Source organism: Thamnophis sirtalis, unplaced genomic scaffold, assembly GCF_051295495.1.
Source record: "Thamnophis sirtalis isolate CommonGarterSnake01/CBP01778 unplaced genomic scaffold, rThaSir2_p1.2 scaffold_6, whole genome shotgun sequence".
NCBI classification, from domain to species: domain Eukaryota; kingdom Metazoa; phylum Chordata; class Lepidosauria; order Squamata; family Natricidae; genus Thamnophis; species Thamnophis sirtalis.
The window spans coordinates 66,097,079-66,117,598 of record NW_028261386.1 but is presented as its reverse complement, the minus strand read 5'-3'; the positions used below and the strand labels follow the sequence as shown (position 1 = coordinate 66,117,598).

Sequence of the window (20,520 nt, the reverse complement as noted above, 5' to 3'; positions counted from 1 at the left end):
TTTTACCTTATTTTCCTGGAATGCAATTCTTGTCTCCTGTAATGTAGGCTATATTGTACAAATGGGGAAAAGATGTCTTTAATTCACTATAACAAAGACACCTTTGAGTTGTGCTCAACTCCTAGTGCTAAAGAGGTTGTAACATTAACAGAAGGTTATGTTAGGTTACACTAACAGAATTGTGCTAGTCTGAAAGTACATCTCTTCTCACATTTATGGGCCAAGAAGTTAGAAATGGTCCCTTCTGAGACATTCGCCATGGTCCCATTCCTTTGCATCTTTTACACTGGAGAACTCTCATCTCATAGATGTGATGAAATATTCTAGTCTGTTTTTCTCATATAGATGAGATTTTTATCTATGTATTAGCAAACCACATGGTCTAGGGTTTAAAAAAAACCTCATTATCAAAATATGTAACACAAACTTAGCTAAAAAAAATTCCCCCAAATTTTCAAGTCTTCTTTCAGTTATACTCTAATTCAAACCTTGATTGTGTAACAATGCTATAAATAACAAAGATAAAGCAAAACTATGAAGTACTATTACTAAATTGTTGCAAAAGTGTTTACCATTTCATTGAAGATAAGATAATCTTTCCTTCAAGGCACATACTTGAAAGTTATGACTTATTTTTACAACTATAATTTCTGTGATAGCCCAGGAATCAACTTAGTGTTTCAACATTTTTCACAACAATGAGGAAGCAAAAAACTAAATGTATTTACTGCCCCCATTCATTTGAAATAGTGTGTCAGTACACCCTAACATTTGTCCCTACATACTTGAGGATGTATCACAAACTGAGTGGTTGGTTGCTTTCCATCTTCCCACTAGTATCTGATTAGAAAGGATACTTGAACTAAACTTATCTTGCTGTTGTTTAAAACTCTTCTTCAATATTTATTTTGAAAAGACATCAACTTGATTACTGGAGATGCTGAGAACACTGAAGGAGCAAAAAACATTTTTTTTTATGAACAGGTACAATGTTTCTGCAGCCTTAAAGAAAGATTCTTTTAATTCAGTATTTTTAGATAACTCTTTGTTTTTGGCTAGATTTAAAGTGCTAAGACACTTCAATTAGTCCAGAGTTTGCATGTTTATTTTTAGAATATGTGCTATAATTTCTTTTTTCCCCCAGAGGCAGTCCAACTCTTGTGTGCTAACTGAGTGCAAATTTTCACAGCTAAGTTGCAAAGAATTCAGCAAAGGAGAGGTGGGGGGGTGGGGGTAGCCTGGGAACCACAATAACTAAGTTGCAGAGGCTATTCTATTAGCCTTCATTAACGGTGTCAAAACAGTGCCATGTTTTCACATTTTCTTCTGTCTTCTCAAGTTGTATCCCACACATAAACTAAACTAATCTCTCTAAAAAGCATCAGTAACACTCTATAATTTGCACCAGAGTAACCTCTTCCATAACACGCTAACAGCTGCTTGTGACTATTAATGTTCCCAAAACAGGGAGTTTTAATCATTCAAGGATAACTTAACAAGTGGCATTTGCACTGATAGTTCATCTTATGCCAGAGCAACTTCCAAATGACATGATGTAAAAGCCAACCATCATAAAGGAAGATACATAACTGAAGAAAAACTTTATTAATAATCAAATATTCAAACATGTCACAGAGTAACTAATTAGGATTGAGAATATCTGGGATAATTTCAGCATGATTTCTTTGACTCTCTAAATCACTAAAGGCTGAATCTGTCAGGCCAAAAAGCTGTTCATCTACCCTGCTCTGATGACCAGCAGTTCTGAGAAGGTCCCAGAAACTTACATATTAAAAGGCTGTGTTCTATTACTGAGTTATAGTTTACATATTACTTATCATCTTTTTATTATCTCTTACAGTTATGTACCAGTATCTTCATTTATATTTCTCTTTTGGCACTTGTATTGCATCCCAGATAAATTACAGAGCATCCAAAGGACTATTTGATCTCACTACAGAGTCACCAATCTCAATAGTACACAGGTTACGCATGCTTTACAGCTGTAGCAGAGCCATCAGTGATTACACATTTACTACCTGGATTTGCATAAAAGGTTGCACCATCTTTGGAAATGGAAACATTTTTTTTATTAGAACGGAAGAGTAATTTTGTAACTATTGCTATTTTCTTGATTCTTAAATTTAAGAAAAGATGATAAGTATAACAAAGATTGGAAATTTTAAATATAGAATGAACCTATTCAATTTTCTTGTGTATACACTTTTGAATGGTGTTTAAATGTTGTTTATTTCCTGTTGATGGCTTATTTGTTAGAATGCCAAGCTTCCAGGGATTCTCTAGTGTTTTTAGATTTAGCTTAGTCTAGTTTCCCAGGTAAATTATGGTTCCCTCAGTCCATATATTGTGAAGTGAAGGCTTTTTCATTGCTTTCTCATTGTTGATGTTTATTGAATCTGCTCTGCTAGTTTTCTGCCACTTGTTATAGTGGCTGTTACAGTCCTGTAGATAATTCATGGTTTTTTTCTTCTTGGGCTGCTGAGTCTCCTGGTTTACTTAAAATGTTTTGGAGGCCTACAGTTAGTTTGGGTGCTGTGATGATGCCACCTGGTTGTAACAATCTGTTGTTTCTGAGAGGTCATTGATGTTTTACAGTGTTAACTTTTTCATAGTTTGTATTGGTTGTGCTGAAGTGCATTGAATTGTGAGGAACTTTTCATGAAGAATCTATTGGGCCTGAAATGTATTAATGGATATTTATGTAAAAGCTCTGAAATTGGGCCTTTGGATCAGTTTATTTTGTTTTATGCAATCAATGATATATTTGTTCCCCCCCTGCCCACCAATGTGACAAGACTGATAAGGTTTCCAACACTGCATGCGATTGAGTTCAGTGGATCTTAACTGCATTGAAAATATAATGAGTATAGAGAAACATGTATGTGTATCTTAAGGAGTACAACTTTACAGACTGGCTCAGTTAACTGTTGTTTCAACTATTCAGTTGTGTCTGACTCTTGGCAACTTTATAGGCAAGGGCTCTGCATGTTACCCCTGTCGAGATCTTTGTGTTAGTTTTGATGTTATCAAGTCAGCATGTTCTTTGCTTGCCCCTTCTTCTTGTTCCACTAACAATTCCTAGCATCATGGACTTCTCCAATGAGTTTACATCCTAAGTAAATCGGACACAAGCTTGTGATTTTGGCTTCTAGTAATTTGTCTGGTTTTATATGATTTAGCACCTCTCTGTTGGTTGTTCTGGCTGTCCATGGTATACACAATAATCCACACAAGCCCCACAGTTCAAAGGCATCAATTCTTCTTCAATCAGCCATTCTTAGTGTCCAACTCTCACACCCATACATCATTATAGGGAAGACTATGGTTCTAAATTGCCTTTGTTTTGTATTAATATCGATATATCTGCTTTTCCAGATCTTATTCTTGTTAACCATTGCAGTACAACCTAAGTTTATCTTGCATTTGATTTCTTCAGGGGTAGAAGTGCCATCGTGAACAATTTTTGATCCAAGGAAGATAAAATTCTTAAAGTAATTCAATTTCCTCCTTAGGCTAGGTTAACACAGCATGATAAATTGTGGCTTGCTTTCACATTTCTACATCAGATAAAACTGGCTAGATTTATAAATCATGTTAAGCTCTAACAAGCCACACAGCTGGATTGACTCACTTATTTTACTTTCAGTATTTCTATTCGGCAATGTTTTAATTTTTTTTAAATAAAATATCAGGTGAAATGGCAATCTTAACAAAAGATAAAAACAAGACAGTTGTTGAAATAATAAACGTTTCAACCAACAACTTCAGTAATTAATAAGAAAAAATAATGAGCCTGGTTAGATGAATGAATGCATGGAGAAAGAAAAAAATTCAACTTCATGCTTTGAATCATGCACAACAGGTGAAGCCAAATCACATTTGGCTCCCGGTGTTAACTAGTCTGAAGGAGAGCTACAGTTTTGACTAATTCATTTTCAGGAAGCTTTATCTGATTTCTAATTCTCTAGTCCCTGACTGAGACTTACTTGGCTTCTTAAAATAATGCCTACAAATCAATAAAACCTTTTGCACCTTTTTCTGTTTGTTGCTTTGGGAAACTGGCATATTTTCTATCTCCCATCTTATTTTAAAATGTCCTGACCTCCTTTTATTCAGAACCAGAGATTTCTTGGCTTGATATTTAACACTGCGAAAGCATTTCAGCATTAGCAATATATAATATCACTCTACCATCACTGGGGCAACAAATCAGGAATTGAGATTTATGTTGCTTTAATGACAGCTGAATGCTGCCATAAATCCCTAGTGTAGAAATGCTACACCATGGCCATTTCCATACCAGTAATTTATAGCATCTTATAGCATCACTGATAGGACTATCAATTCTAAATTGCTGAAGTCCAGATTACCATCAGATAGCAGCAATTTGATATAGAAGGATTTTTGCTGCCATTTAGCAGCCAATTGAGTGACTGCATACAAGATTTGGTAACCCTAATGATCCAGCCATGTATCATTAATAAAGACAACATTTATATAGCCACAATAATGATAGAGTGACTCTCTAAGATGTTGTAACACATTAATGAAGAAATATACCAATTACCATAGCATATCCAATCTGGAAATGTGAAAGGACAAAAATTACTGCAGTTCACTATATCACCATGAGTCATTTTTTTTCTTTTTAATTTAGCATTTACAAAAGCAGACTGCCATTTTTTTTAAAAAAAAGGATCGCCAAAGGTTCTGATATTTTGAGATAAATGCCTTTCAAAGGTAACTGTACTTTTAGTGTTAACATATGTTATCTTCTATTATTATTGTTGTTGTTTTTATATTGTTATTATTAAACTTCTTTGTTGCTCATCTCTCCAAGGCTTTTTCTCTATTCATCCCATCTCAGCACTTTAGTTTTGTCTTTTTCTCTGAATTGCATTTTGATTGTTTGCTGGTAAAGAAAACATTGTGTATAAATATATTGAAAAGAAGATCTAAACAAGAACCATTCACCTCTTGAGTTTTAGGTGTATGAAATGAAGTGGAATATTTTTTTAGATACTGCCGTATATTGTCAGAACATGTGCTGTTGGAAGTAGCACTGGATGTCACCTTGCATGGTATGTGCATGCAGAGTATCTTTGGTTTTGTCTTAATATGTGAAACTAGTCGCTGTGGTTTGTAAATCATGGTTTATGATGTAGCATAATGTGTGAATCCAGACAAGTTTTGTTTACTCAATAGCTGCTCAATAAGCAAGCTGTGGCGTCATGCAATGTGTAAATCAAGACGATTCTTCTACCCACCCAAAAAAACCCGTACAAGGCAGAAATCTATTCCTCCCACTTCAGCAAGCAGGTGCAGCTATCATTCTGATACTAATACTTAAATCAGATTTCTTGTGTTTGGCAGGATTTTTTTTTTTGGTCCATCCTCAGTTTTCATCTGTTGAGTCACTCCAAGAGAGCCACGACTTTTTTCCAGATTGGTATTTTGACTAAAATTACACAAAACTGGGATTTGGGGCTGCTTCTTGATCTTCTGAGCTCCAGGTCCTAGCTTTGTGTTTGCTTACTCTGCAGTAAGACTCAGAAGCAGCTTCTTATCTCTCCTATTGTTTGTGTTCTTACTTAAATGCCGCTGTAGTTATCTAAAACACCATGAAATTAATGACACTGTGGATTAACAAATGTTTCTGAAGTGCTGCTCATATTTTGCCAAGCATTTGGAAATAACTCCAAGTTCAGGGAAAGACAAAAACACTGAGAACTACTGCCCACCTTGGAAGAGATATGAGAGCATATACATTGTCTGATTCTTCTACTGTTTAGCTCATCTCTGCCAAATTGCCAAGTACAGAAGTTTGTAATAATGTTTAAACAAACATGATTTCAAATCTAAACCAGAGGCGTCCATCAGAAAGTTGCAGTCAAAAAAGCCAAGATAGTTGCAGCAAACATGGATGACACAACAAAAAGAAATGATTGTACAGTCACAGCCTATACATTAGTGGTGGTTGTAGGCGGTACGCCCCGGTATGGGCATACCGGAGCCTGCCTGGAACACCGGATACCGGAAGGCCCGCCCGCCCGAGCTCCTTACCGATCTTTAAGTCTTCAGCGCTTCCACGCACACGCATGGCAGGAGTGTTGTGGAGGCTGGCGAAGGCACTAAGATGTATGCGTGTGCTGCGCATGTGTGCATGCATGCTGCGTGCGTCCATGTGCACGCCGCCAGGCCCATTTCAACCATACCAATTGGAATGGGATCTGGAACCCATTACTGCTATACATCTTTATTTTTTTTTAACCCCTCCCTCCTTCTCACTGCCTGGCAAACCCTTAAAGTCAGTCAGATATGGCTCTTTTCACTTTACCATTCTTCATTGATTTTATACTAGATATTTTTTGTACAGCTTCCCTGTAACTGAAAAATTATTAAAATGCTACAAGAGAAGTGCAAAAGATTAAAGATGTTATATAAAGTGATGTTTTCAAATTGGAGTGGAATTTTTAAAAGCCTTCCTCAATAACATTCTTCAGGGAATAGTTTCAATCAGCACCTTAAAGTATGATAGTAGACACTGCACTAATCTTTGAAAAATCAGATAATGGAAATGCCAGAAATCTGCTTAGAATAAATGAAGATGGATCCCTTGAAAAGGGTTACTCAAAATAAGTAATAAAGCCCCAAGGTTGCTCAAAAGCACAAAATAATTCCCTTTTAAGCATGGTGAAGTAAAAACAAAAACAAAAAGGAGCATAAGAACAGAGTGATATATCGACACAGATTTTATCCTGACAGCTTCTTCTCTTAGATTTTTTTTTATAGCAAAGAAAGAACAGGTTTCAAATGTTAAGGCACATACAATTATCCCATCATACATAAACAGATACTCAACCATAGTTACAAAATTTTCATTTAAGTACATATTATGCCAATTACATTACCAGTGGAAATTAAAAGGTTGATAGAATAAATACATAAAGGGAACTAACTAGAATACTCTCTGGGAAATATAATTAAGATCTATCTATTCAATTATTTTAATTCTATTATGTTGGTAAGAAATAAAATTTTATACAGTCAGAATTGAAACCAGTACCCATTGGACATTAAGGAAGGTTTACATATTGCCTTCAAGCACAATATTTTGGGCTTGGTTTTGTTTATACAGTCAATGCTGAGGAAAAAATGGCTTAACATAATGTATAAATCAGTTCAGTAACAGTATTCATTCCCAGTACCATGCTGATATATATTTATATGTATGTTTATTTTTGTTTTACCTCATCAAAATCATTGATGGTTTTATCCTGTTAATTCTTATTAGAAGCAAGGCAAAAACAGTCTAGCTGACTCAAACCTTTCCTATTTTTAACAAATTTTTACACCCTATTTGATTTTCATTAATTGAGAAAAGCCGACAAAACAGCTGTTTGTCATTTTCATGCACCTATATACAAGCATGCCCCCCTACTTCTCAGGAATAGATCAGGAAACAAATGAAATGATGTTCACTCTAAATAGTTTTAGATCAGTGGTGGGATTTAAAAAAATTACTATCAGTTCTGTGGGAGTGGTTTAGTGGGCATAACATGGCTTGGTGGACGTGGCTTGGTGAGCGTAGCAGGGGAAGGTATTGTAAAATCTTCATTCCCTCATCACTCCAGGGGAAGGTTATGGCAAAATCCCCAATTCCTCCCAATCAGCTGGAACTCGGGAGGCAGAGAATAGGTGGGGATGGAGCCAATCAAAGGTGGCATTTACCAGTTCTCCAAACTACTCAAAATTTCTGCTACCGGTTCTCCAGAACTGGTCAGAACCTACTGAATACCACCTCTGTTTTAGATATATCATTTCCCATTAAACGGGGGGCATGGTTATCTATTAATCCTTGAGCCAGCAGAAAAGGTCATTGTAATAAAATTTGCTACCTGGATTGCCGATCCCTATTTGGCCACAATAATGAAGCTAGTGATAGGAATGTTTTCCAAATATAGGACAAATTAAGGAAAGCAATTGGTGGATTCCCCCCAACTTTGTTTTCTCTCTTATTAAGCTCTTTCTACTGAGATGAAAGCAGGCAACAATAACTTTTCTTAGCATCAAATGAAATGCAAGCAAGAGCACGTGAGTGCTTGAAACTAAGTGTTTATCTACATTTTCTAGTGCTCAACCAAGAGTTACAATTGCAAAGGGGCTCAATGTCCATGATTGGGCTACTTCTGAACACAACAGTAAACCCCAAATATGCCTGCTGGCAGTCTGCAGGAGCAAAGGAGGATGAAATTGGAAGAAAGCACCATCAGTGTTTGGGCTGCATTGTTAACTAATGCTGGGGGTGGGGAGATTATAAGATTTGCAGCAAGTCTAGTTTTGTCTTTGTAGAGCATTCCATGGGCAGCCGTGGTACCAGAACGTACTAGGTAAAACATTATTCTCTCAAAGTAATAAAAACATAAATCCTTTATTGGTAGAAGCAGAGGTTTTTTTCCCCTGTAATGCACTCAGTGTGTTGCACATTTTGTTGTAATGCACTCAATGTGACAGTATGAGTGACATTCAGCTGGCAGAATCCATTTGTCATTCCTGGCTATTGCACACAGCTAGTTCTCTCTTGAGGCATTCTTTCAAAAGAGCACTTGTGTATAAGATACTCACATCAAACTTGGCAAGCATTTTGGAAAACACTGGTCAGGTATTATGTGAAAAGATTCCTCTGTGGAAATGAAGTGTCCATCTGTCCTTTGGTCAAACTAACATGGCCAAACTCCATCCCTAACCTAGCAACCGCTGAGGAAGATCAAGTCCATAATAATCTAAAGTGACCAGTAGGAGCTGGAAATGTTCGATCCAAGACTGCATCAGCAACAGCATAATTGATAATGCATTCTAGTTCCTATCAGCCAGAAAAATTATATCAGGAGAAAGGGAAAATGCTACTTAAAAATTGAAACAGCTAAAGATACATGGCAGTTGCTTCAGCTGTGAGTTTGTGCTGAATTAGATTGAACAAAAAAGTGTGACTCTAGTCACAACTGAGATAATGTTATTTAATTAGGAAATGTAAATGGTCATTTGGCTTTTCTAAAATTTTACATGGAATTGTTATAAATCTATTGTTCATATTCACACACACACACACACACACACACACACACACACACACACACACACCAAATCCATAATGGAAAAGAAAATATTTTTTTGAGACAAGTTTAACTCTTGGTGACTCCATAAGCACCACTGCAATTCTTTGGCAACAGCTTCAGTTTTCTATTGCTCCCAGTTTTTACACCATAAATATATAAATTTGTATCTTTTCAGTTAAGGAAAAAAGGGGAGAATCTTTCTACTCATGCGTATGGAGATATTTAAAATCTTAATATCTATAGATTGCTTACAATCCAAAATCTAGAGTTCCTTTTTGCATTACTGATTCTGACTATGCTGACATTACTTTTCAAATTGCATTAAGCACTTATTAATATTAGCCCAATCACTGATCAAGAAATCTCCCATATTATTACCCCCAAGAATAAATAATTGCTCAAAAGGATCAAGTCTACCATAATAGAGATTCTTCCTGATGGTTATTACAGGGTACTGCAGTACATCTTAATTCCTTATTTTAAAGCTTTCTTCCATATATTATTCTGTTAGTTAGTATCTCCTTCCTGTATAACAGAGTTGGAAGGGACCTTGGAGGTCTTATTTATTTATTTGATTTGTCACTTCGTTTACAATAAAATAGGTATAAGAATAAACATGAGTATGAATGAAATGGGTACGAATAAATAAGAACAGTAGGACAGGGACAGTAGGCACGATGGTGTGCTTATGCATGCCCTTTATAGACTTAGGAATGGGGTGAGGTCAATAGTAGACAGTTTAAGGTTAAAGTTTTGGGGCTTTGAAGATGTAACAACAGAGTTAGGTAGTGCATTCCAGGCATTGACCACTCAATGCCACTGGTTGACCACTAAAGTCGTATTCAACTTTGGAACATTTACATTGAGTTTGTATCTGTTGTGTGCTCTTGTATTATTGTGGTTGAAGTTGAAGTGATCATTGACCGGTAAGACATTATAGCAGATAATTTTGTGTACTATGCTTAAGTCTGAATGTAGATGGTTTAATTCTAGGTTGGCAACCTCCTGCTCATGCAGAAGACCCTAGACCATTTCTGAAAATGATTGTCCCATCTCTTCTTAAAAGTTGATGGAGGACCCACAACTTCTGAAGACAAGCTGCTCCACTACTTGATTGTTCTCACTGTCAGGAAATTTCTCCTTAGTTCTGGGTTGGAGCTCTCTTTGGTTGGTTTCCATCCATTATTTCTTATCTTGCCTTCATGTGCTTTGCAAAATAGTTTGTGGTGACTTAGTAAGTGTTTATATCCAAATCTGGAGAAGCTCCAAGCTTATATTTTCAAATTGAATGATTACAGGAGGACTCTCTGTCCTTTTCCACAAAATTAACTTATATGGAGATGACTATATATCTTCTACCCAATAGAATTGCATGCCAGGTTGTTATAGCATGGATTAAATTATATAGGAATTAAATATAATTCATCCCTGCAGTACCATTCTCTGTTTCTTTATTGGCTTTTAATAATCGTAAACACTTTGATAATTTGGCATGGTCTGATTTATTCCATGTTATATATAAAATATAAAATGCCTTCATTGCAATCCTGGAATGCCTTTCTACAACTCCCTGGCTATCCTCCAAATTAATGGATGCAGTTCAATTCTTATTGGCTCAGTAAAAGGGAGCAGATAGTGTTATCTGCTCCAGCATTGCTATGCAGATGGAGAGAGGCTGAGGGTTTGTCAACTGAAGCACAAATTAAATTTGTTTATGATAAACTTCTCACCAAGACAAATTTATCTTACCTTTTTAGTAACTATTTCTTTTCATATGGCATTCAGGACTCTCTATTTCTAAAAATAATTGTCAACCCTGAAGCTGGCCTAGATGAATCCATCTTAGAGCTTCAGTGCTGCACACCAAGCTGAGGGTAGGGAGGGGGGATTAGAGATAGCTGGGGGTTTGTAGCCAAAATACAATGCTTTCTCTTGGGAACCAAGGACATTTTCACACCTGGCCAGGGGAAGGAGGAGTCATGTCACCAGACCTGTGGATGCTGCCTTGATTGGGCCATGTGACTGGTTGTTTGGGATTGAAACTTTCACTTTTAACTAGGTGAAAACCGAGGCACCCTTCAGAATTGGTTTGCAACAGATATGTGCCAATATGATATTTCCAATAAAGCTATTCTTTGAGGAAACCACCTGCCTTGGAGTTTTGTTTGCAATGGATCAATTACTTGGAACCCTGACAATAACTTGTTTGTTTGTTAGCTACACCAGGATCTTGCTCAAAAAATTTGAAGGCTAATGACCAAGAATTAAATTCTGAAGATCTCAAACACCTTTTTCCAAAAGAACTATGAGGACCAGTAACTAGAAGATATATTTCATTGGAAAAGAAATAGATTGAATTATTCTGGTGGAAGCTGATCTTGTCCCTCCTGGGATATGAAGCTTTAATTAAAATAACAATCTTACTACTTTTGTCTATTTATTACAAATGGTTGAGATTACCCAATGCAGTAGCCAACAACTTGTGAATATAGCACTACTCAGTACTTGACTATGTTTTGGCATGCTTATTGTATGAATCCAACTTTTTGATTTATAAACCATGGTTTATAACTTAGTAGGCTTTGTGACCTAAGCCAATGGTTTCTAATTTAGGGCACTATATAAACATAATCAGGCACTTAATCACACTATTTAATAACTTGGTCTCTGGTCTACAAAAGTTTATGTTGTAATGTATTGTTCAGTCTCAAACATACCTAGAAAAATTAAAAATGTATATACAGAGGTCCATACAGCTCTCATCCTAAAATATTATACTTTTTTATCATTTGATTTTCCTGAATCTTACGGAGAAGCAATTACAGCCAATGGAATGTGAGATTTTTTTAATCACTTGTAATTTCTCCTTTCCTATTTATCTCCCCCTCCTCTTCCTCCTCCTCCTCATTCTTCTTCTTCTCTTCTGCTTTAAAAATATTCACTAAAATATACTAAGTATATTAAGAACCAAGGTGGCACAGTCATTAGAATGCAGTCCTGCAGGCTACTTCTGCTGACTGCCAGCTGCCTGCAATTTGGCAGTTTGAATCGCACCAGGCTCAAGGTTGACTCAGCCTTCCATCCTTTCGAGGTGGGTAAAACAAGGACCAAGATTGTTGGGGGCAATAGGCTGACCATGTAAACCGCTTAGAGAGGGCTGTAAAGCACTATGAAGTGGTATATAAGTCTAAGTACTATTGCTATTGCTAAATTTAAAAAAAAGAAATTATTTTTCCTATAGAATGAGAAGTTGAAAAAAGTAACCCAGAAGTAAGCAAAGGCAAACAGCTTCCATTTAGTTGTGAAGAATAGATATGTCTGTCACCAGGATTAAGTTTGTAGGTGAAGCCTTTTCTTTTTCAGAGTAGAATCTACTGAAGCTTCTCTATATTTATAGCTACTATTAAAGGATTTTATGTCAGCACTTAGGAAAGGACCAAGCTGAGGACAAATCATATATACCTGACTGCCAGAATGAGATCTTCCCACTGATCCTCCTTTCCTATTCATCCAGAATGATTACTTAAACCTCTTCCAAATGAGTTGCCTTCACAGTAACAGAGAATTGCATCTGTCTATTATTCATTTCAAAAATAAAACTAGATGGAGCCACAAGCCCCAACATGAAGCATAAATCCTTCTAAATAAATACCATAAATTGCCAGACAGCCTATGAAAAATGACTGCACTAAATGCTATTTCTGAAATACATCTACTGGTAATCCAATGAAAGTCCAAACTCTTTTATATAACACAAAGTACCAAAAAGGATTTAGTTACATCCCATTGCAACTAATTCCTACAACAATGGTAAATTATAACCAGTAATAAAATAGCGCTAGTTGCAGCAACAATAAGAAAATAAATAGAAGACTATGTATATGTTTTTTTTTAATGTTATCTCTGCACATCAGCTTGCCCAAGTGGAAACTATCAGACTGAAATAATTTATTCCTGTTTTTGAACTGTTTTGCAATTCATATGCATTCAAGTTTTACAAACTCATTGCAAGTAATGGAAAAATAGATAAGAATAAGGATTTTTCTTGTCTGGAGAGAAGCAAGGGGAAGCCGTATAGATTTAATTTAAAATAGCAGTTTATGGCTAGCTTCTTTTGTTTATATGTGACTTATTTTTCTTTTCTGCTGAAGATTTTGTTGTATGTCATATTCCATATTTTCTAGGATTTGCTCGACAATTTTCAAGACTGCCAGCTAAAGGACTGTTTGACAACAAAGGTTAAGAGATGTGATTTGATTTTCTATTCTCCATCCCCACAATCTTAAATTCAAAACTAGATCTTTAAAGGGCAAATTGATAACATGAAAAGAGATGAGGCACATTGACATTTGTGAGAATAGCACAATCTTGAATTATGCTTCCACTCATAACAATGTTGTTCAAATTTAAAGAATAATTCAAAGCTTATTAGTACCCTTCACTATAGATGGGTTGCTGCTGGTTTGACCCAGTTTGGCCAAACCGGTGGTGGTGGCGGCGGGAGGCTCTGCCCACCCACCTGGGTGCTTCTGCAAGTGCACGAGCAAACTGGTAGTAAACCAGTGAGCAACCCACCACTGCCCTTCACATGACACTAGAGAAACCAGTGTTGGCTAGTTTGTGCCCAGAAAATCCAGGCATAACACACAGGGAGTGGGGCACATGCATGGGTGTGGGGCACATGCAGGGGTGAGTGTGCACATGCCTGGGAGTGGTTGCATTGCATTTTGGGGCCTTGCACAGCACCCCACGCCCCATTTTGGCTTTCAGTTGGTGCAGGAAACCTTCCAGGCCCAAACGGGGCATGGAGGGGGGGCATGTACCAACCTGGAAGCCCAAAATGCTGTCACATGCGTACACATGCACATTTTTGGCATGCGACAACAAAAAGGTTAGCCATTACTGGGAAAGCATATCCCAGATTTACACAAAGACTTCTTGGTAGGTCACAAAGTGTCTTAGGTAAAAGCAGGTTATTCCGTTAGCATGTCATTTTACTGTTGTTTTGACTGAATTCTGAGTTCTTTTTTATTATTTATTTATTTATTTTCAAAACAAACATATATTATAGAATGTATATCAGCTGGTTACAAAAAACTTTTGTGCATCTCTTCCACCGTCATCAAATATAATTCATATTAATTCAAATATGTTAACTCAAATATTTACTATATTAACATCATCATACCTCCACTTTTATTTGACTACAGTTATTTAAACATCCTTCATCCTTAAGTATACCAAGATTCAATACATAACCACATGCTGGCATTTCATTTACTTATTTGTAAAATCCTCCATTACCATTAAGTCCTCATATCCTGTTTTAGCTAAACATGACTGCGCATGTGCAAGCCCTACCGCTCTGACTGCGGAAGATGAAAAAACTTGAAAACCCATGGATTTAGACCTGAAAACTGTGCGGGAAGGGATTCCTGTAGGAGAGCGAGCCCCAGGGGGACCTGAAGAGATGATTATCTGGGGGGTCGCCACTTTTGGACGGCTCCCACTTAGTGTTGCCCTCTTGACTGCTTCTGTGCTGGTCGGCGGTGGCGATGGCGGCGTTGCGCTGATGGTGGCGCCTCTGGGCAGTGTTTTTGGCGTTTTCGGCATTTTCAACTGCATCTCTTCGACCGTGAGGAGCCTCTGGATCTACGCCGGGCTATTCATCGCCCCACGGAGAAGGTGGTCAGCCTGTGACGGTATTGGGCGAGAGTGGGTGGCTAGTTTCATCTGCCGCCATTGCGGCTCTCCCGGACGCCCCCCTCCCCCTTTCCCTTCGGCTCGGCCTCTCCTTTCGGTGCATTTTCTCCTCCACTCTGCCGTCGCCGCTACGTGGCCTCTTGTTATTTGACACTTGGCTCTTTTTAAACGCGGCTTCTGGACTGCATTTTTGATCTCGGCTTCATCTATCATGACCATGCTCCTGGATCCACAGCTGACATTAGAACATCATTTGGCAGCTGTGACCAGGGGGACCTTTGCCCAGGTTCGCCTGGTGCACCAATTGCGACCCTACCTGGACCGGGAGGCCCTTTGGATAGTCACTCACGCCCTCGTCACCTCAAGACTGGATTACTGTAACACGCTCTACATGGAGCTGCCCTTGAAGAGCGTTCAAAGACTTCAGTTAGACCAGAATGCAGCCGCGCGAGCGATTGTGGGTGCATCTAGGTACACCCACGTTACACCTATCCTCCGCGAGCTGCACTGGCTGCCTATTGGTCTCCGGACACGCTTCAAGGTGCTAGTCATTACTTTTAAAGCCCTGCATGGCATCGGACCTGGGTACCTGAGAGACCGCCTCCTGCCAATTACCTCCCTAAGACCGATTCGATCGCACAGACTTGGCCTTCTCCGGATTCCATCTGTCAGCCAATGCTGGCTGGCGACCCCCTGGGGGAGGGCCTTCTCTGTTGCAGCTCCAGCCCTCTGGAACGACCTCCCCATTGAGATCCGGCCCTTATTACCCTCCCGGCCTTCTGTAAAGCTACTAAGTCCTGGCTGTTCTGGCAGGCCTGGGGCTGTTGAAGTATCCAGCCCCACTTTAATTGTGAATGTTGTGGTATTTTAAATTTTGTATTGTTTTATTTACCCCCCTCCCCTTTTTTATGGTAAGCCGCCCGGAGTCCTTCGGGAGTGGGAGGCATACAAGACCAATAAAACCAAACCAAACCAATCCATAATATTTAATACCAAAATTTTCTAATCCTCCATTTATATAATTTATTATCATTATCCTTTATTTATTTAACTATATCCTATATCAAAACATTTCCCCCTATTAGTTAAAACTTAACTGTATATAATTTTGTTTTTTTATTATAATTATTATTGTTATTCATAATCTTTATATATAGTTCAAAAATATTTCTAACTTTCCCTTCTCATATCCAATTATTACTTATCATAACAACTCAACATTATATACATTACTATTGTTATCAATTTTTATTTAACTATACCTATTACTAATGGATTAAATTCTGAGTTCTTAATAACCATGATAAGTTGAACCCCTCCCCCACAAACAGACCTTCTCAGCAGTATGAGGTTTCAATTTATTTTACTACCGGTTCGCTCGTGCACGCACAGCACTCGTGTATGCACATGACGCTTCTGAGCATATGCAGAAGCGTCTGGGCAGGTGGGCAGAGCCTCCTGCCGCCACTACTACCGGTTCGCCCGATCCACACAAGGTTTCCACACAAGGAAGCGATGAATGAGGTCTAGTGGGTAATATTAAGTAATGGAGGAACAAAAGACACAAACCAGGGAGCAACATAACAAAGTGAAGGATTGTTCTGAAAAGAAAAACAGAATGGGAGAGGAGAAGAAACAGAAAGATTTCAGAAGCATAAATCGTTTAAAAAATCAGAATTGACACTCTCTTTTCTAAATGATAAAAAGGGTATAATATTTTAATTATGCTTCTCTATTGAGGAACTTAAGAGTTCCCTCTCCTGCACATGCTGCCGTTAAAACCCCACAGTTTTGTCAACTAGTTCAAGAATACCCAGCAAGTTTTATAGGGAAAGAAATCTTGAACCTCGATCACTCGAGTCAGAAGCCGTAAATCTCTGAAGTCTCATTCTGTGAAAAGGCAGAACAGATAATCTAGAGTGGTTAGGTTTGGAGAAACATTTATTTAAAGTTACATAACAAGTTCTTGTTATGGGGGCAATATCTACCATCTATAGGTAGATACTTCCCCATAAAACATCTGCACAGACTTATGGGAGCTGCCAGTTCTCTTCAGCTTTTCGGCACACTGGTTTGCCTTCATCACCGGTGACTTTCTCATGATCTCCACTTCTTCCATCTGCTTTTTTCTAATCTCTTTTGCTCACCTGTTCATTTCTCACTGCCTGTCTGTCACCCATCAGCTTATCTTCCCAATGCTTTTGCAAGTGTCTTCCTTTGCTTGCTAATGTTTGGGACCAGCTGAGAATCGATGAGCTACAGTTCCTAATCTGATCCAACATGCTGCTGCCCCTTGTCCTTGCCGGCTATTCATTCAGATCTTGTAACTTCTGCATTGCTATGAGAGAAATCTAAAGTGGCAACACCTTGTAATAGTTTCGAGAAAAAGTGGCTTGAAATGTTAGCTAGAACATTGAAATACTTAACATATACACTTCTAATTACATGGTCTAATCTCTGGATACATCTGAAAACAAGGCTGATTTTCTGCTTGCTTGCTTGCTTTGACAGGTTTCTACAGGTTCATGGACTGTTTCCTCTGAAGCTAATTTTATATGCTCTCATATGGAAAGGGCTGATGAGCAGCAGGCCCAGATGCTTTTCTGCACAGGACACTGTTTGAGTGAATTCTTGGGGTTTCTCTGAGATGCTCTCTGAAATAAATGCCCTCTGCCATCTGGGGATGACACAATAGGATCCCCGATTCTGGAGGCTGGGTGGACAGAAGCAACCGAGCCCCAACAGTATGTTTAACCTCATGTAACAGGTAGAATCACGAAATAATTTTTTCACGAATGATAATATGTGTGTCCCAAGATAATGTTGCAGGATCCAATCTGGGTCGGTCACAGGGACCAGAGGTTTTGTCTTCCAAGCTTTCAGACTCATGCTGGAGCCCATCTTCAGGGAACTTCTCTCTAGAGAAGAAGTGCTCCAGCATGAGTCCAAAAGCTTGGAAGACAAAGCCTCTGGTCCCCATGACTGACCCAGATTGGACCCTGCAAATAATTTTTTTTTGCTCTAAGCTTGAAGCCTGTATCTAATACTTCTGAAAAAAAAGTGAAGCAGACACATAATGTAAAAAATGAGCCCAAATAATGTAGGAAGAATTGGGGAGCAGAAAGGAAATACAGATGAATGACATAAACCAGAGCAAATGATCAGGAGGGATAGGGCACAGGTAGTGCCAGAGGTACACATAGAACAAAGTGGTGCAATCCTATGTAAATTAAAGATTTGTGTTTTGAAAAAAATACTTAGATGATCCTTAAATTATTGAGAATATTAACTGAAAGAGGTAATGTATAATCAAAACCTCAGGGAAAGATTGTCTGCATTTATTCATTTCCACAATGATTCTGAATAGAAGCAGTTTACCTGGATAGCAAATGCTTAAAATTTCATAGTATTCTGAAAGCATTTTATTGTCCTAATGCTGGTTTCTTAGGTGAAGAAGCTTTCCCGAGTTGCTGAAATAATAACTTGCAGTGCTACGTTCATTTATTTGATTATTATTTATATATTATCAAGTCAGTGTTAACTCTTAGTAACTAGATATAATCCACATAGACTACTGTGCCACATGCCTGTAGTTTAATGTGTGGAAAGCACTTACCAGATTGAAACAACTGGAAAATGCAAAATCAACAGGATGACTCAGCCTTGTACTGTCATGAGATAGGGAACAGATGGCAGAGAGAGCAAGATACACCACTTACCTAGAAACACTGAATGTGTTTCTATATCTGTTGCTGACTCACAAATTCCTTGTGTTTTGCTATTCTTCAAAGCTCAGAGCAAGCATTAGTTTGTAGTGGTTTTAGATATGGTCAGAAAGCTAGCTTAAATGTAGCAATTCTCATGTATTCTTACTAGATTAGAAACTTGAAGGTTTGAAGTTGCAGAATAGATCCTTTCTTCCTTCCTTCCCTCCTTTCTTCCTTTCTGCCTTCCTTCCTTTCTTCTTTTCCTCCCTCCATTAGAAACCCTCAAGAACCTAGACAAATATTTACTATTTACATCATTGTATATGTTCATGGTTCACTTTCCCTCAAGGTAAAATTGAAATGAAAATCAAATGTTTTTTTTATTGTTCATGATGTTGCAAGCACTGCACGCATTTCCATGGGAACAAGCTGAGCTAAAGGTTCTCATTCAGGAAAAGAACAGGAAATGTGACTCAAACTTAATCTCTCCATCAATGAAAGAAAAAACCCATTGTACACACACTCCATCTCTCTGTCTTTAGATTTGAGCCAATAACAGCCAAGAGCAGCTTCCAAAATCCTCTTTGCCATCTACCAGCCATGATTTGCTGCAAGTCAAAAAAAACAAAAACCACTTGAAAGATAGTGACTGTCTCTCTAGCAAAATCAGGGTGGGATTCAGTAGAAGAGGAAATTTGAAGGTTTATTTATACTCAGTGTGGCTCAAATAGATGCCTGCAGGAAACAAAGGTCCGGAGAAAATATTTAATACAATAACATAGTTGGAAGGGATGTCAAGTTGTTGGGCCTAAGAATTCAAGCCAGCATGGTTGGTTCAAGAATTTTGGGACTTGAAGTCCACAAGTCATAAAAGGGTCATTGTTCCCCACCTAGGGAAACAGATCCTTTGAACAGAGGTAGAAAGTATGAATGGATATGAATTCATCTGCAAATGTGATAGGTATTTCCTCTATGTCTTCATAATTTGTTGAAGAGTGATGGGTCAAGGACTGAATCCTGAGGTTCATTTTGACTTAACATAATTCGGCAACTATATGGTGAGATACTATCTTGAGATCAAGAGAGGAAAAGTAACTTAAGATACCAGAAATCATTGAAGGGAAAGCTTCAGCCCTTCTAGTTAGGCTAGGTCAAGAAATAGGCACTGCAGGGAATCCAGAAATGCTACTCTATAGTTGTAGGATATCGTAGCATAATCTTGGAACTTGCCCAAATTTATTTCCACCCCGTCCTATAGTTAAAAAAATCATGGAATTACGTTGAGCTTTCTACACTTGCTTCAATTTCAGGACTGTGCAATTTCCAGTCCAAGTCCTTCCTTACCAGCTCTTTCCTCTTTTATGCCTTTCCCAAGGTCAGTCCTAAATTCCTTTACACAAAGGTTGTTATTGGCTTGTCTAAGAAATGGATTCATAGCCCATCTTGGAGGCATCCTGTGAAAAAGAAATTTTGAAAGGCTTCAAAGAATTCTGTGTTAATAACTTACTAATAAAGGAGAACTGGAGGATTCTTATCTCAGTTCTCAATTTTCTGTACTAATTTTTGGCATTAAAGCCATTAAACAATGTCTGTATGAAACGTGTTTCCTTGATTATGCTTTTCAGTTTAACGGCTTGACACATAATCAATGTGACTTAATTAAGAAATCATGGTCAAAATGAACCATTGCTTATTACAACACAGAAAGATAGCAAAAGGAAGTGGAGGAAAATATTAGCAAAGCTAATTTGTCTAAAAAGATACAACAAGCGAACAAGGTCCTATAAGAAGATAAGATAACAAATAATATAAAGACAGAATTGACAACTTGTTTTCATTTATTTATTAAATGTATATGTTGCCCATTTCTCTATCCAAAGAGACTCTGCTGGTTTACTTAGAACCTAAATATTTATTTAGAACCTAAAATTTAGGTTCTAAGTAAGATTCATGGCATTATTTGTCCCCCAATG

General features: G+C 37.8%; 1 protein-coding gene across 5 annotated transcripts in view; it reads right to left on the bottom strand.

The window, feature by feature from the left end:
- RGS7 (regulator of G protein signaling 7) overlaps window positions 1–20,520 on the bottom strand; it is a 182,596-nt gene that overhangs the window by 65,883 nt on the left and 96,193 nt on the right. The window contains exon 1 of one of the 5 annotated variants that reach the window (XM_087718045.1): window positions 7–266. The exons of the other annotated variants lie outside the window; for them this stretch is intronic. The gene's annotated coding sequence lies outside the window, so the exon portion shown is untranslated. Of the gene's footprint in view, window positions 1–6; window positions 267–20,520 lie in introns of those variants that run through there. 5 annotated transcript variants of the gene reach the window in all.